The sequence below is a fragment of the Mesocricetus auratus genome, unplaced genomic scaffold, assembly GCF_017639785.1.
Source record: "Mesocricetus auratus isolate SY011 unplaced genomic scaffold, BCM_Maur_2.0 Super-Scaffold_6730, whole genome shotgun sequence".
In the NCBI taxonomy this organism is placed as follows: domain Eukaryota; kingdom Metazoa; phylum Chordata; class Mammalia; order Rodentia; family Cricetidae; genus Mesocricetus; species Mesocricetus auratus.
In genome coordinates this window covers 100,725,846-100,742,525 of record NW_024429184.1, presented here as the reverse complement: position 1 = coordinate 100,742,525, position 16,680 = coordinate 100,725,846, and the positions used below count along the sequence as shown (strand labels likewise).

The 16,680-nt window shown below is 40.6% G+C and overlaps 1 long non-coding RNA gene across 1 annotated transcript; it reads left to right on the top strand.

Annotated features, from left to right (window-relative positions):
• Positions 1-1,896: 1,896 nt before the first annotated feature.
• LOC121138994 lies at positions 1,897-14,955 on the top strand. The gene is made up of 2 exons (XR_005875867.1): positions 1,897-2,056; positions 14,065-14,955. It is a non-coding gene; the product is annotated as an uncharacterized LOC121138994 (long non-coding RNA).
• Positions 14,956-16,680: the final 1,725 nt, after the last annotated feature.

The following is a 16,680-nucleotide window of genomic DNA, read 5'->3' as shown; positions in this document are numbered from 1 at the left end:
AGGATGAGTTGGTAAGTCCTGATTGGACAGGTTGGCCGGTGTAGCCAAATAATGAATTTTTATTGCTGGACATTGGTGTTTTGATAGTTGGACTCCAATGATCAGTCTCAGGAATGAGTCAGTGGCCATATAAGTGAATGGACCTTGAGGGATCGCTTTAGGATTACAATCTAACAGTTCAGCAAAGGAGAGGGAAGGAGAAAGGGCAAAACCTTCTGGCTCCTTCCCGTGTTGAAACAATATTAAAAGTACTAAATAGGTTACTGTAGAAAAATTGGTAGAATAGTGGCAGTATATGTCCTTTTGAATATGTCTGTAATCAAGAAAGATTTTAAGAAACCACAATCCAGTGTGCCTCAGTCTGGTGTCATTTTCTTTGAACAAACCACCACCACCAACAACAACAACAACAGCAAAATCAGGAGATTGGGGTGATGTGGTTAAAAACACTTGCTGCTCTCACAATGGTCCCAGGTTCAATACACAGCTCCCACACAATGGTTTCCATCAGTTCATAACTCCATTTCCAGGGGCTCTGAAATCTTCTTCTGGTCTCCCTGGGCACAAGGTGCACATACATGCATGCAGGCAAAGGACACCCACACATTTAAATTAAATTGTAAGAAAATATCCGAAGCTCTTTGCTTTGACTGCAATTTGCAGAGCCTGGTGAATCTGCTGACTCAATGAGCTACAACTGACAGCAAACGCTCAAGGAACATGAAGTGCTAAAAAGTTCGGAGAATTTGATTCTTTTCAGTCCAGTAACCAGAAGCATTTGATCTTTTATTACTGAATATGGTTGCTGTAAAAAGAAATGAAATGTCCTAAGTATTCAGGGTTGAATGACCACCGGAGCTTTCTATTTTCCCTGTTCAGACAGCCTTAACTTTATGTTGTGTATAATAATATCTTAGCACAATCAGGCTTTATGAAGAAAATGCGTATTTTTCCCCTTACTGTGTTAAAATGGTCCCTTTAAAGTGCATATTTCAACAGAATGAACTTCTCTTCACATCGTAGCTCTTTTTTATTAACAATTATTTTTCCAGATTGGTCTTCAGTTTTTGCCTAGGTAAAACAAGTCAAGCAAAAGCAGTACAGAGGGATGTTTTTATTTGAAAGGACAGAAAATGTGGTTTTCTTCCAAACTCTGATTCCCATTGACAGATGCCCTTAAACCAGATATTGCAGGTTCCCCAGAGCACCCTTGGGATCAGCGCTTAGCCATGCCCTGGAAACAGTCCCACTGGGCTCCATAATTCAGCAGAGTGAGCCCACCCCTCCCGATTAGTATAGTCTGGAGGTTAAACTAGGTGTCTCCTCCTACTTCCCTTCTTCACCAGATTCCTTAAACTATCACTGAATCAAGGGCACTAAGTTATGAAAACAATACTTCCTCAGAAGTAAGATTACATTAGAGAGAAGGTTCCAGGAGGAAGGCTATCTGTGGCAGGACACCATTACCTTACACTCATGAAAAATTCGTCCCATTTTAATTTTCAAATGTCTTGGAATGCGTTCGCTGGGGGGAAAAGCAGCTTCATAAAACATAAACGAATGCCTTGAAAAATACTTCCATTTGCTCTATCATGGTTATGGGAGCATGCGTTGGAAAATGTGTGACTATCATCTCTTGGGCTAGAAGGAGAAAAATAAGCAGAGGTATGTCTGGTGCTGTGTTGAGTAAGGCTGAATGGTCTTGAAATTCATAGGGGGTAATGATATTTCTTTCATTTTTAAAAGAGAAGTCATAAGAGAAATTTAGAGCAGACACTCTGCTTTTAAAAATCTTTTTTTATTTAAGAAAGGGTTTCTCAGTAACTTTGGAAGCTGTCCTGGAGCTAGCTCTGTAGACCAGGCTGGCCTTGATCTTTAAAGGCATGTGCCACCACTGCCCAGTTTGAGACTCTGTTTTTCGTCTTCAGTTCCAGAGAACCAGATCCCAGTATGGCTGATCTTTCACCAGGAACGTGTTCCCAAGGGAGGCAATGCAGCAACATGATTGATTCTATGTCTTAACTACAAGTGGAGATTCAGCAGACCAACTTACATGGTAAGCTTGGGACCTGGAAACAGTTTAGCCTGGGTATAGACCTGCCATGAGTCTTTGGTGTTGAGTGACTGCTCCATGCACCTCTGAGTTTATTATCCTGAACAGTGTTTGGAGAAATGAAGTGAGAGCCAATGCCTGAGACCAGTATACTTGAAAGGGAGGCAGAATGACATTCTTAACAGTGACAGGAACAGTATGACAAGCCTGGATTTGGAGAAAATTGTGTTTGAAAGGCTTGTAGCTATGAGGTCACTTATCTAGTCTTAGTAGGAAATGGATGGCTTACTTTACATGATCTTTTCAAAATCTCTCCCGACCACCAGATCATGGTTGATCCCAGAGACACTGACGTTCTTGGCAAGTGCTCCCCAACTGGGTTATGTTTCTAGTCGCTTAAGAATGAGTCAGAGTGCAGCACAGTCTCTATCCTTCCCTAGCTGTCTTAGTCACTGTTCTGTTGCTGTGAAGAAATATCATGACTAAGGCAACTTATGAAAGTAAGCATTCAGTTAGGGGTCTGCTTACACTTTCAGAAAGTTACCCATGATCTCCATGGCAGGGATCATGGCAATGCATGGAGCTATAGCTGCAGCTAACAGCTGACATCCCAAGTTACAGACAGGAGGCAGAAAGAGAGCAAGACAAGGCCTGACCTGGGCTCTTGATGCCTCAAAGGTCACTCCCAATGACACACCTCCACCGATAAGGCTATGACTCTATCCTTCCCCAACAGTCCACCAACTGAGAATCAAACATTCTAATTCATGAGCCCATGGGGGTCATTCTCCTCTAACCACCACACTAACAGTACAGACCATCAGCTGGAGAGACACACGCTAGAGTACATGCATGTACACATATGCATATAAAGGCTGAGCTGCTGAAAAAACTGAAGTTGCCAAATTGAATCCCAAGATAGCCCATGGAAGAGAAGACTCTGGGCTAATTGGACATCAAAGTCACCACCCTCCAGGGCTCCCTGGTTGTTTACAATAAGAATAAATCTTTGAATTTATTTTTAAAATTTTTGTCATAAGATTCCTGAGTTTTATGGCCCTCCAACTACCTACTTTCTCCAATGATGAATGCTAAGACAGTTTCAAATCCAAAGGGTCAGAGTCAATCCCTGAATTTGGGCAAGGGGCCATCTCCTTGCTTTGCATTTCAAGTCAGCCAAGTGATTCTCTGGCTCATTCGAAAGTGTCTTGGGAGTTACACAAATGTATGCAAGGCATCTCTGATTCATCTTTGGCATCTCTGCTATCTATTTAGATGCTGCACACAAACAAAGTCTGTCTTATCCCATGTAGCCCTTCCATGGCACTATGAATGTGCTACGGTGCTTGTGTTTAACATGCAGGCTGAGCGCAAGTACCAATCTGATGCAGTTCGACTTTCATAACCTCCAGTTTACAGTTGAGCACTGCCTTTTTAGTGCTGACAAGGAAATCAGATTGGACGACCCTGCGCATACAGCTTCACAATGTGTGTAATCCTGGCTTTGCAACTGAGGAAAATCAATGAGGGAGCATTGATCTCCTTGCAAATGCAGTTAGCTCAGAAACTCTCTGCCAGGGATTTGGGTATTCAAGTCACTCAGCGGCACATGCTTTCCAACCTGCCTCTTGTGGGATAGCAGTTTTCTAGATCTCCCCTTAGCTGCACTGACATATGCATACAAAACCATGACTTCTAGATGAAAAAAGCACCCTGTGCATCCACAGCTCAGCCTCTATGCTTGCTCAAGGCTAAGGGAAATAGACTGTATGTCAACGACATTACACCATGTCACCGGGTGAAGAAAACTCCTGCAGAAGGGTGGGAGTATGTGAGGGAAAATATTGCCTTCAGCAAGATGGATTGGATCCCCGTCTGAGCTCTTTGGGGCATTTTGTTCTCTAATCAAGAAAGCAAATGGGATGAAGAAATTACCTGAAAACCCCACAATAGATAAAGATGTTAGTGCAGATACAAATGAAGATGAAAAATATTACATGGCCAAATATAGTATGTACAAAAATGTGTATTGCAATATTTCATGCTTGTTAGTGGAAATATTTTTACAACATGTCTCCCATGTGCAGAAAATAAATCAAGCCTTTAAAAAGAGACCGCGGATGATTCATTTAGTGCTGTCATAATATGGTGTTTTCTTTAATGAAAATTTATATCATTTTTCCTGGACTCAGTGGAATAAATTTATACTGAAAGGTGGGAGAGAGTGATAAGTTCAGAATGAAACACAGCCAACACTTGGCAGTAAACAGGAGTGAGGAATGGTCCGACGCCCGTTTTCTTTTCCTTTTTTTTTTTTTTAGGAGATTTCATATTCAAGCCTTCATTAATGCATTAATGAAATAGAAATCTAACTGGCAGCATTTTGTAGAAATGTAGCACTTTCAGACAACTCTCATGAATACCACAGTCACAATGAGTCACAACCAGATACTGACCAGGTGCTTTAGAGAGCTCAGCCATGAGCATCTTCCGGAGGAGGGAACCATGCTAAGAGTTCTGGCTCCTTAGCGGCTTTTATTATTTGTAAAGAGAAGTCTTTTCCTTGCCAGCAGCTTTGGTTTATCCCCTGCTAGTCTCCTGGGCTCTGCCACATTGTAGTCCCCAAATAACACACAAGATGCTATATTAATTATGAAGCTGTTGGTCTTGCTTGTTTCTTACTGACTAGCTATGACTTAAGTATAATTGCTAATCTAAGTATTTCTCTTACTGGAGAATTTTCCGGGCTTTCTACCCCATGGCGGTTACATCTTGACTTCCTGTTTTTCTCCATCCCAGAGTCCTCCTCGACTCCTAGTCCCACCTATCTTGCTTCCCTATTGGCCAACAGTGCTTTATTGACATACACACAGGGCTTCCCCCATCAATTATTATTTATTTATTTGTTTGTTTTTGGTTTTCTGAGATAAGGTTTCTCTGTGTAACAGCCCTGGTTGTCCTGGAAATTGCTTTGTAGGCCAAGCTGGCCTCAAACAAACAGAGATCTACCTACCTCTGTCTCCCCAGTGCTGGCAAGAACAGTGTTCTCTCTGGAAAGTCAAGCTATCATAGCAGTGAACATAGCTGTGAACATAGCTTAGGAGACAACCTTTTAAATGGTTAATGAGCAGGGCAGTGGTGGCACATGCTTTTAAATCCAGCACTAAGGAAGCCAAGGCAGGTTAATCTCTGTGAGTTCTAGGCCAGCTTGGTCTACAGAGCGAGTTTCAGGACAGGCTCCAAAGCAATACAGAGATACCCTATTCTGAAAAACCATAAAAGGGGACCTCCTGGCCTGGGGACTGTGGGCAGTTCAACTCACACCCCTTGCAGACACAGTGCTAGTCCTGCCTCCACCCTTCGGGAGAGGAAGTGTCTCAAACCCACCTGCACCCATCATGAGACCCATAAGAGTATTGGACCTGCTTGCACCCACCGGAAGACAACTTTGGACCAGTACCGATCAGGAGAGGCAGAGATCCCACCAGCACCCACTGGAAGAAAGGAGGCATGACAATATAAGACCACATTTAACAACAGAAAAATCAATATGACATCCTCCCCCCAGAGTCAAGGGACTCTATACTAGCAAGACCTGAACATCCCTACACAGATGAAGCAGAAGAGAACAACCTTAAAAACAACTTCATGAAGATGATAGAGACCCTAAAAGAGGAAATGAGAAAATTCTTTAAAGAAATGGAAGAAAAAACAAACAAATAAATTCAAGAAATGTGGGAAAAGACAAACTAAAAATTGCAAGAAACAATTCAAACAGTACAAGGTTTGAAAGCTGAAATAGAGACAATTAAAAAAGCACAGTCTGAGTGAATGGTTGAATTAGAAAAGCTGGGTAAATGATAAGGAACTACAGATACAAGTATAACCAACAGAATACAAGAGATGAAAGAGAGAATCTCAGGTGTTGAAGATACACTAGCAGAAATAGATTCATTGACCAAAGAAAATCTTAAGTCCAACAAATGCCTAACACAAAATATCAAGAAAATATGGGACACCATGAAAAGACCAGACCTAAGAGTAATAGTTATAAAAGGAGGTGAAGAAGCCAAACTCAAAGGTACAGGAAACATATCCAACAAAATCATAGAAGAAAATTTTCCCAACCTAAAGAAATACATGCCAATGAAAGTACAAGAAGCTTACAGAACACTAAATAGAGTGGGCCACAAAACGTCCCCTCCCCACATAATAATCAAAACACCTACCATACAGAATAAAGACACAATATTAAGAGCAGCAAAGGAAAACAGCCAAATAACAAATAAAAGCAAACCTACAAGAATTATACCTGAATTCTCCATAGGAACTCTGAAAACCAGAAGGTCATGGATAGATATTCTACAAACACTAAGAGACCACAGATGCCAGCCCAGACTGCTATACCCAGCAAAGACTTCAATCACTATAGACGGAGAAAACAAGATATTTCATGACAAAACTAGATTTAAGCAATAGGTGTCCACTTATCCAGTCCTACAGAAAGTACTGGAAGGAAAACTCCAACCTAAGAGAGTAAACTAGACTCAAAAAACATAGGCAATAGATAATTCCACTTTACCAAAAGTCAAAAGAAAAAGCAGGGTAAATCCACACACAATACCACCACCACCACCAAATCAAAAACAAACAAGAATTAACACTCAATGGTCCTTAATTTTCCTCAGTATTAATACTCTTAATTTGCCTACAAAAAGATGCGGGCTCACAGAATAGTTACTAAGACAGAGTGTACACTTCTGCTGCATATAAGAAACACATCCCAACTTCAAAAACAGAGGTTACCTCAGTATAAAGGGATGGAATAAGATTTTCCAATCAAATGGACACAAGAAGCAAGCTTTTGTAGCTATCCTAATATTTAACAACTTAGACTTCAAACTAAAATCAATCAAAAGAGATGAAGAAGGTCATTTCAAATTCATCACAGGAAAAATACATCAGGATGAAGTCTCAATTCTGAACATCTATGCCCCAAATATAAAGGCACCCACGTTTGTAAAAGAAACATAAGTAAAACTCAAATCATTCATAAAACCTCACACACTTATAGTGGGAGATTTCAACACCCCACTCTCATCACTCGACAGGACTACCAGACAGAAACTTAACAAAGAAGCAAAGGAACTATCAGAAGTTATGACACAATTGGGATTAACAGACATCTATAGAGCATTCCATCCAAACACAAAAGAATGTACCTTCTTTTCAATGACACATGAAACCTTCTATTAAATTGGCCACATACTTGGCAATATAGCAAACCTTAACAAATACAAAAACATTGGAATAACCCCCTGTATCCTATTGGATCACCATGGTTTAAATTTAGAATTCAACAACACAAATTGCAGAAACCCTACAACTCATGAAAATTGAACAATGCGCAATCATACCATTCCTCTGTCAAGGAAGGAATAAAGAAAGAACGTGAAGGCTTCCTAGAATTCAATGAGAATAAGATACAACATACCCAAACTTATGGGACACTTTGAAAATAAGAGGAAAGTTCATAGCACTAAGTGCCCACATGAAGAAACTGGAGAATAGTCACACTAGAAAATTAACAGCACAACTGAAAGCTCTAGAACAAAAAGAAGCAAACTCACCCCAGAGGAATAGATGCCAGGAAATAATCAAACTGAGGGCTGAAATCAATAAAGTAGAAACGAAGAAAACAATATACAGAATCAATGTAATGAAGAGTTGGTTCTTCAAGAAAATCAACAAGGTAGACAAACCTTTATCCAAACAAACCAAAAGGCAGAGAGAGAACAAGGAAATTAAAAGAATCAGAAATGAAAAATGGGGATATAACAATGGACACTGAGAAAATCCAGAGAATCTTCAGGTCATACTTTGAAAACTTGTACTCCACAAAATTAAAAAATGTAAAGAGATGAACAATTTTCTGGATAGATATCACTTACCAAAATTAAATCAAGAACAGATAAGTAATTTAAACAGAATTATAACCCCTAATGAGATAGAAGCAGTCATTAAAAGTCTGCAAATCAAAAACAGCCTAGGTCCAGATGGTTTCAGTGCACATTTCTACTAGAAATTCAAAGAAGAGATAATACCAATACTCCTCAAATTGTTCCACACAATAGAAGCACAAGGTTCATTGCCAAACTCTTTTTATAAGGTTACAATTACTTTGATACTCAAGCCACACAAAGATGCAATTAAGAAAGAGAACTACAGACCAATATCCTTCATGAACATTGATGCAAAAATACTCAATAAAATACTGGCAAATCGTATCCAAGAACACATCAGAAAAATCATCCACCATTATCAAGTAAGCTTTATCCCAGGGATGCAAGAATGGTTTAACATACAGAAATCCTTCAATGTAATCCACCACATAAACAAATTGCAGAAGAAAAAATCACATGATCATATCACTAGATACTGAAAAAATTCTTTGACAAAATCCAACACTCTTTCATGATAAAGTTCTTGGAGAGATCAGGGATAACAGGAACATACCTAAACATAATAAAAGCTATATATAGCAAACCAACAGCCAACATCAAACGAAATGGAGAGAAACTAAAGGCAATTCCTCTAAAATCAGGAACAAGACAAGGATGTCCACTCTCTTCATATCTCTTCAATATTGTACTTGAAGTTGTAGCTAGAGCAATAAGACGACAAAAGGAGATCAAATTAGAAAAAAGTCAAACTTTCACTACTTGCAGATGATATGACAGTTTACATAAGTGACCCAAAAAACTCTGCCAGGGAACTCCTACAGCTGGTAAACACCTTCAGCAAAGTGGCAGGATACAAGATTAACTCTAAAAATCAGTATTCCTAATATATACAGATGATAAATGGGCTGAGAAAGAAATCAGAGAGACATCACCCTTTACAATTGCTACAAACAACATAAAATATCTTGAGGTAATGATAACCAACAAGTGAAAGACATGTATAACAAGAACTTTGAGTCTTGAAAGAAAGACATTAGAGAAGATACCAGAAAATGTAAGATCTCCCATGCTCTTGGATAGGTAGGATCAACATAGTAGAAATGGCAATCTTGTCAAAAGCAATCTACAGATTCAATGCAATCCCCATCAAAATACAGCACAATTCTTCACAGACCGTGAAAGAATAATATTCAACTTTATATGAAAAAAACAAAAGGCCCAGGGTAGCCAAACATCCCTGTACAATAAAGGAACTTCCAGAGACATCACCATCCCTGACTTCAAGCTCTATTATCTGAAAACAGCTTGGTACTGGCACAAAAACAGACAGGTAGATCAGTGGAATCAAATTGAAAACCCTGATATTAAGCCACACACCTATGAACACCTGATTTTTGACAAAGAAGCTAAAATTATACAATGGAAAAAAGAAAGTATCTTCAACAAATGGTGCTGCCATAACTGGATGCCGGTGTGCAGAACACTGCAGACAAATCAATATCTATCGCCATGTACAAAACTTAAGTCCACATGAATCAAAGACCTCAACATAAATTTTGCCACATTTAACCTCTTAGAAGAGAAAGTGGGAAGTACTCTTGAATGAATTGGCACAGGAGACTGCTTCCTGAACATAACACAGATACTGAGATCAACAAGTAATAAATGGGACCTCCTGAAACTGAGAAGCTTCTGTATGTGCCTTACTAGCAAAGTCCTTGTCTACCATGCATTTGATCTTTGGTTTGATTCCAGCATCATATTAGAAGAAGATACAAAGAATAGAATATGCCATGCCCGATAGTCACTACCCTAAGATTAGCTGAGGAACCAAGATTGATGGACAACTCAAAAGTCCCTAAACCACAGAAAAGCTGCTAGTGGAACTTCCTAGGAATCCACACATCCAGGGAAAGCTGCCTTACTGGGGAATAGTTGTATACATAATATCCGGAAATAAGTTTTGCCAAGTTGCAGGAGCCTTGCCCTGGAGAATCTGTCATTACTGGGATTGGAGAAGCTGCCCTTGCTGTAGTTGATAAAGCAATGGGCCTGCTCAGAAGCTGGGAAGACTCCTAACCTGGAACCCTTGGGCTGTGCCTTCTCCTGTCAAAGTTATTCACCATGCTTCTTAGCAGAAGGATGATATTTAAATGTCTCAGATCCATTTTCAATGAGCAGGCAAAATGCTGAATTTGGAATTGAAAGGCCAGTTCATTAACTGACCAAAATATAGATGTAAAGCCAATATAATTCTTGAGTTGAACTTTCAACATCTGAATTATGGTTTGTGTTCAACATGTATATACTCCTGACTGTGTGTGTGTGTGTGTGTGTGTGTGTGTGTAGGGGGTGTGTATGTATGTATGTGTGTTGGGGTGCATTTTAATTTCTGTAAGATCTTTGCGGGAAACTACTTGGAACAATTTAAACAGCCCCTGTGTGAGAAGCACACAAGTGATTTAAAAATTCTGGATCGGTCCAAGACCGTAGTGCACACCTATAACTCTGCCTTGTGGGGAGGTTGAGGCAAGATACAATCAAGGGCAGCCTGGCTACGCAGTGAGTTCCTGTCTTAAATCAGAACCAAAAACAATTACCATAAAACATCTCAGAACACATGATTGTATTCAGAGAATACGGAGAAGGAAGACATTTGGGGGTGAATAATTCAGCTTATAACCAGTGGTTGCTTGTCATTGGGTACCACAAGGTCTCGGTTCAAATTCCAGGCCAGCCAGTTGTATCTTTGGGCTACGAAATCCCATTCGCTTCAACTCCCACCTTGAACTTTGTTTTTCTCATCTACTCCCTGAGACCATTGTGCAGATTAGGCCCCCTGACGTTGCAAAGCATTTGGAACAAGTCTGTGGAATGTGCTAAGAGCAGGAGATGTCAGCTGTTAATGATGGTCTTGCAACTGTCATTTGTACACTTTATTATAAATACATAATTACTACTTCTCATGTGACACAGTATCTTTCAGCATAAGGGAAACAGCCTACAAAGAGACAATTACCAAAATAAAAAACAGTTTTTTTCCTGAAGACCTTCACTTATGCTGCTTCTGCCTCAAGGACGGCATTGCTGGCTTCTGAATCCTTTGCCTACACGGCACCCACTCAAAGGCCTTCTTTGGACCTCCATGTAAAGTTAATGCTAAGTTTTGCTGCGAGCCTCATGGACTTATCTTTTCTTTTCTTGTCCTAAAACTCTTGTCTGAAGCTCTTATATTTTGATTTGTTCTGTCTCCTCCATCATAACATAAACTGTGTTTCTCACTGCTACTGCTCTGGTACCTAGTTTCTCAAAACCTGGCACACAGAAGGTAGCTAATTGTAAAGATTAGAACGGCTCACACACAAATCACTGCAGCACACTGTTTTGAGGGCAGTGTAGGTTGCACAAAAATGTGTTGCATCTACACAATGCAATGTCACAAATAGAAGACCTTGAAATGCAGAGGGGAGTATATTCACACATTTCGGAATAATATTTTTATCATTCATTTGTTTTTGTTTTGTTTTTTTCAAGTCAGTGGAAAGCTTTTTTCTCAGGACATTGGTACCCATGTTACTAGAACAATACGTGGATATCTAAAAATATTAGCATCTGTATCTATGAGTGGAGATTTGGAACTCCCTTGGCAATCATTGTGACTCACTGAAAATGGTCTGGAACTGAGCAGTTAATGACCTCTCTCTCCTTTCTTACCCAACCCACTCTGCCGCATCTGATCAGATCCAGGGCAATCACAGACTTCAAAAGAGGTTAGGGTCAGCTCTACAGGGCACAGAGAAAGGAGAGCAAAAGCTCAGTGAGTACAAAGGCCATCAAATCTGAATACACATCTCTCTGACTGAATCCACAGAGCATAAGAATTGAGACAGTGATTAGTTTTGGCTTAGGATTGTTCTGTTAGGCCTGGACGGTCAGGCAGGCATTTCAATGGTCAGACCTTGTTTTGCTTGCAGCAAAGAGCAATCAAGTAAAAACACACATGCACCTTTCTCCCAGGAGAGTTTAAGTGCAACTGTTCAAAAATTCTAGTTATCAGATGATTTGGAATAGGGAGGGCTCTGCCTGTTTAACTTGTTTTTGGTAAGTACCTTGTCTATTGTAGTTTGATGTTGAATCACTATTTAATCACACTGAAGGGAATTTCAGTTTAAACCTGAATTCCAGACCACACCTTTCTAGTACTTTCCAAACAGAAACTGAGATAATAGGTATATGCTAATACAGTAAATAAAACCCAGATCCTTAAGAATCAACTTTAAAGTAAATAACACAAAGTATCTGCAGTTAGTAATCCAACCTTGGTTCAACAAAGTTGACAGTCGAGCATGAATTGACCTTCAAAGGGATCAGTGGACAGCCAGTGGTGACAGTCCCTAACCTGTAATAACAGCCAAAGAATACCTGAACTTCCCTTTTTCTGTTTCCAAACAAGGCTACATTTGGAGTGTCCAGAAGTCATAACAGTCCATTCTTTAAAGTCTATTTCTACAATAGAATAGAACATGGAAACATGGTATCAGCCTTCCTAATGCTTTTTTCAGTGTGAGATGTAACATTTCTAACTGGACCCATATTGCAATGTACAAGAGATCTCTAGGACTGAACTTGTACAACTGGATGTTTTCACTAATTACAATTCCTCCAGTCTTTCAAGAGTTTAAGTGTTGGACAACACTGCTCAAAACCATTTCTAGCAATATTTGTCATTTGTGGTAGAATGACAACAGAATCCGTGGTGAGGCTGGAAACTTTACTTAATCGTTGGCCATCTTTTGGCAAATGTTGAATAGTGTTCTTCAAATGTCAGCGGCTAGGGGAGTTTGAGTGTAAAATTAACAAATTCTTCTGAAATCTTGGACCTTGGTTTTATTAGCTGTAAATCCTATGAGAAAAATACTTTGATATGACACGTTAAGTTTACTAGGGAAAAATTATTAAAAAGCCCCACAATGCTCATCTTGGTTTTCTCTCACAGGGAATGTAAAAAGTGGACAACCAGAGTGTGAGGCCATTCTATGGCAGGAAGATAAAATTGATGAGTAGGAAAACATACATATGTATAACCCACTTCCTGCCCATCTGTGCTGGAGAGTGAACCCAGGGACTGGCATATACCAGGCACGCTCTGTCACTGACTAACTCCCACCGCTGAATGCATTTTTTTTTCATGCAAACTGATATCCATCTGCAGTGAGAGCATTGCTCCGTCTGACCCCTGAGCAAGCACATATACAGGCACTGTACTTAGATCACCTGCAGTGATTTTGACCAACTTACAAAGTGCAGTCAGTACACAGTCATTAAGAGCAGTGAATTGGTTTCTTTTATTTCTCCCTTTTAGTACACACCAGAGTGTGTTTTAACCTTTCATTATTGCTCACTTCATTAGGAAAAATGACCCCGTGTTTCTTTTACATACTGTACTATTCATCAGCAAATGTAAGAGGTCCTTGGCATACAAGGGTTGGGGTTTGCTTTTCATGAATCTTGCCTGAGCAAAGCTATATGAATCCCAATTATTTTATCCACTGAGAAGTTTAAATTAGTGCTTTTCTGTGTAGGGCAACGTGAGGTTTTTCAGATCCTTAAAAGAAACCGAATGTGCTATTTAAATAACTGACCTTAGAGATGCAGCCAGAATATTACTGCTATCATTTCTATCAGCTGCTGCTGTTTGCAGTCTTTAAAATAACACCAGCTTCTAATGAGGGGGAAGAAAGCCTTCCTAGACTTGAGTCAACGTCCAGTGTCTAACTTTCTCTTAGCTTCTTGTGTGGTCACCTATAATTGCTATCCAAAGGCCCACAGGGCTGTTTTCCAAGACCTGAAGTCATGTCTTTTACGGTTTGACCCTACAAGGTACTATAAAAACAAAGCTCCTTATTGGTGGGGAGAAAAACCCTCTGGTACAGCATGGTCCCTTGAAACCATCCAATTTGATCTGTGATTCCTGTTGAGATATGTATTACATCACGCTCTATTTTTGGCTTCTCTCATTAATCAAAACCTATCCCATTTATTAAACAGCTTCCTGGGGCTCAGGCATTTGGAATGAACAGGGCCAGCAAGCAGCTGCCAAACGCCATGAAGGTGGACTACATGTGAGTCATTTCAAGAGGGATTTCAAGTGACTGAGAGGCCTCTTTATCTCTTGGTGACTTAAGCAGAGAATGGAGTTGTCATCTTAAGGCAATGGAACCTGGAGCTGTGGATCAGCCATGGGGAGGATACGGGTCCCAGCCCAGCAGTCTTTCCGGGGCTGCTGATGAGCGTGACCTTTGCAAGAAATGCACGGAGCCTTGATTTCTACAGTTAACCTTTGCAAGTCGGAACCCCTCTGTGAAACTTACCCCCAGCCCAGGGAAGCTCAAATCCAGACACATACACATTTCATGAAAAAGCAGCTTGGAGCAGGCACAGGCGCGGAGCATACATTATCAGAGGATGAGGACCTACTTTAAAGTATTCTCCCAACTGTGTTTTTTTCATGCATCTATATACATCTTCCTCTGGAGCAGGAAAAGTGAGAGTCCTCATTGCTGTCACCTCTATATTTAAATGTATGTGCTACTCCTCAGTATGCCCTTTATAGAAACGGGTGGTAGGAATGGAAAATATGTGTGTTCGGCATTCCCATTTTCTTAATGTTAAGTAACAATCAAGACTATGTGTTGAGGGGTGAGGGTGGATGGAACATTAATAGCCTCAGTTTCTGCCCGTAATCAGAAAAGAAAGCCATTTTTATGTGGCAGTGTCTCAAATGTGTTCTTTACCCCTAACCTTCTGAATAGTCACTACAAATGTAGAGATCTTAGAACATTATGAAGTGACTCTGGTGGTATCCTTTTAAATGTTATTGGCACATATTTGCTGTACACAGTGATGGGTTTCTTTCTTTAAAAAATATTTATTACTTTATGTCTATGTGTGTGTACCTGAGTGTATGTATGCACTCCACATGTGTACAGGCACCTGGGGAGGCCAAAAGAGGGCGTGAGATCTCATGGAAGTGAAGTTATAAACAGTTGTGAGCTCCCAGAGTGGGCACTGGGAACCAAACCCGGATCCTCTGCAAGAGCAACGAATGCTCTTAACGCCCCCCCCAGCCATCTTCCCAGCCCCTTGACCAAGTTCTTTGCGCACCTCATCTCATGGGCTTACCATGCCTTTGCTCCTGCTAGGGTGAGTTCAAGCGTCATTATGGATAGAAAAGTCAAGTTCAAAGAGGTTAAAGAGGATGTCAAAGGTAATCACTAATAATTCCGGCATGTTGACCCCTCTTCTTTCCGTGACTACAGTGAGGGGTATGACAACGGGGGTATGGAGAAGCAGTGCCGTGCAAAGGCATTTGATGTGTCTTTACAGCCCCTCATCCTGTAGCTGCCTGTTCATTGTATTCATTCTCAACCCTTGTCAACATGCAGGAAAACCCCGAAGAACAGCGCCCGTCTAGAAATCATCTGGCCATTGAGAAACATGCTTGCCTGTCAACTGATCCCATATGGGGAGACGGCCATGAGGAGTGGGGAGTGGCACTTGGAGATATGTATTCCCATTAGCGGTGGGATGCTGGGAAGGGGGGATGCACTACAAAATATTAAACAAAGAACAGATGACTGCCAAGGCCATTCATGAACTCCTCTGCTCACCCCCTACGGATGAGGCAGAGAAACTACACACGAGTGGTTTGTGAAATACACAAATCTGGTTCAGCACTTGCACTGGGGATACAGCGGCAAGTGCTGAGAATACAAATTCCAGATCTGGCTACAAATAACTCCGAGCAAAGACTAGGTGTGAAGAACTGCATGAGAAATGTGTAAGGCAAATGAGAATTCGGGAGTGGGATGGGTTATTTCTGGCTGAGGCAACAGGGAAAGCTTTGTGTCCAGTGATGGGGCCGTGATGGATGAGCGGGACTCAGGCAAAGTTCCAGTTCTCAGAAGTGAGGCTAATATATCACTGCCTCTGCGAGTCCAGCTTTAGGATGGTAAGGTTTTGGTGAGATGTTTAAGATTCCAGTCACGTTTATAAAATGAGGTCAAATGTACAAAGCACTGCCATCCAGTACAGCTGCCTCACATCAGTGTGTCCTAAGTCTTTACTTCTCCAGATTTACATCATGGCTCCTTATAAAAAATAACTGTTCTACAAAAGCGATATACAATATCACTTTCTATTTGAGGAAACACATTCAGAAAGACAGTCTCTTGCTCTCACTAGTAAATGAGAAACTAACATGGTGTCTTTCAGCAAACAAAATGCTAAAAAGAATGCTCAGCCTGGATTGGATAGATGGCTCAGTGGTTAAGAACACTGACTGCTCTTTCAAGGTCCTGAGTTTGATTCCCAGCATTCACATGGTGGCTCATAACCATCTACAGTGGAATTGAATACCCTCTTTGGGAATAAAGGAATAACTCATCTACATAATGAATAAATAAAATTTTAAAACCTACAAGAAGATACTTAGAGAACTCCATTGGTTAGTTGGGTAGGCAAATGTGGACTCTTCCAGGACAAGAAGCTATTCTGAGAATGTGAATGTGAGCTAATCGGTCAGTGTATTTACCCCTCCCCCATTTACCCCTCCCTCCCAACTGCACACTTAAAGCTTTCATACATAACAAAATACTTGGGGGA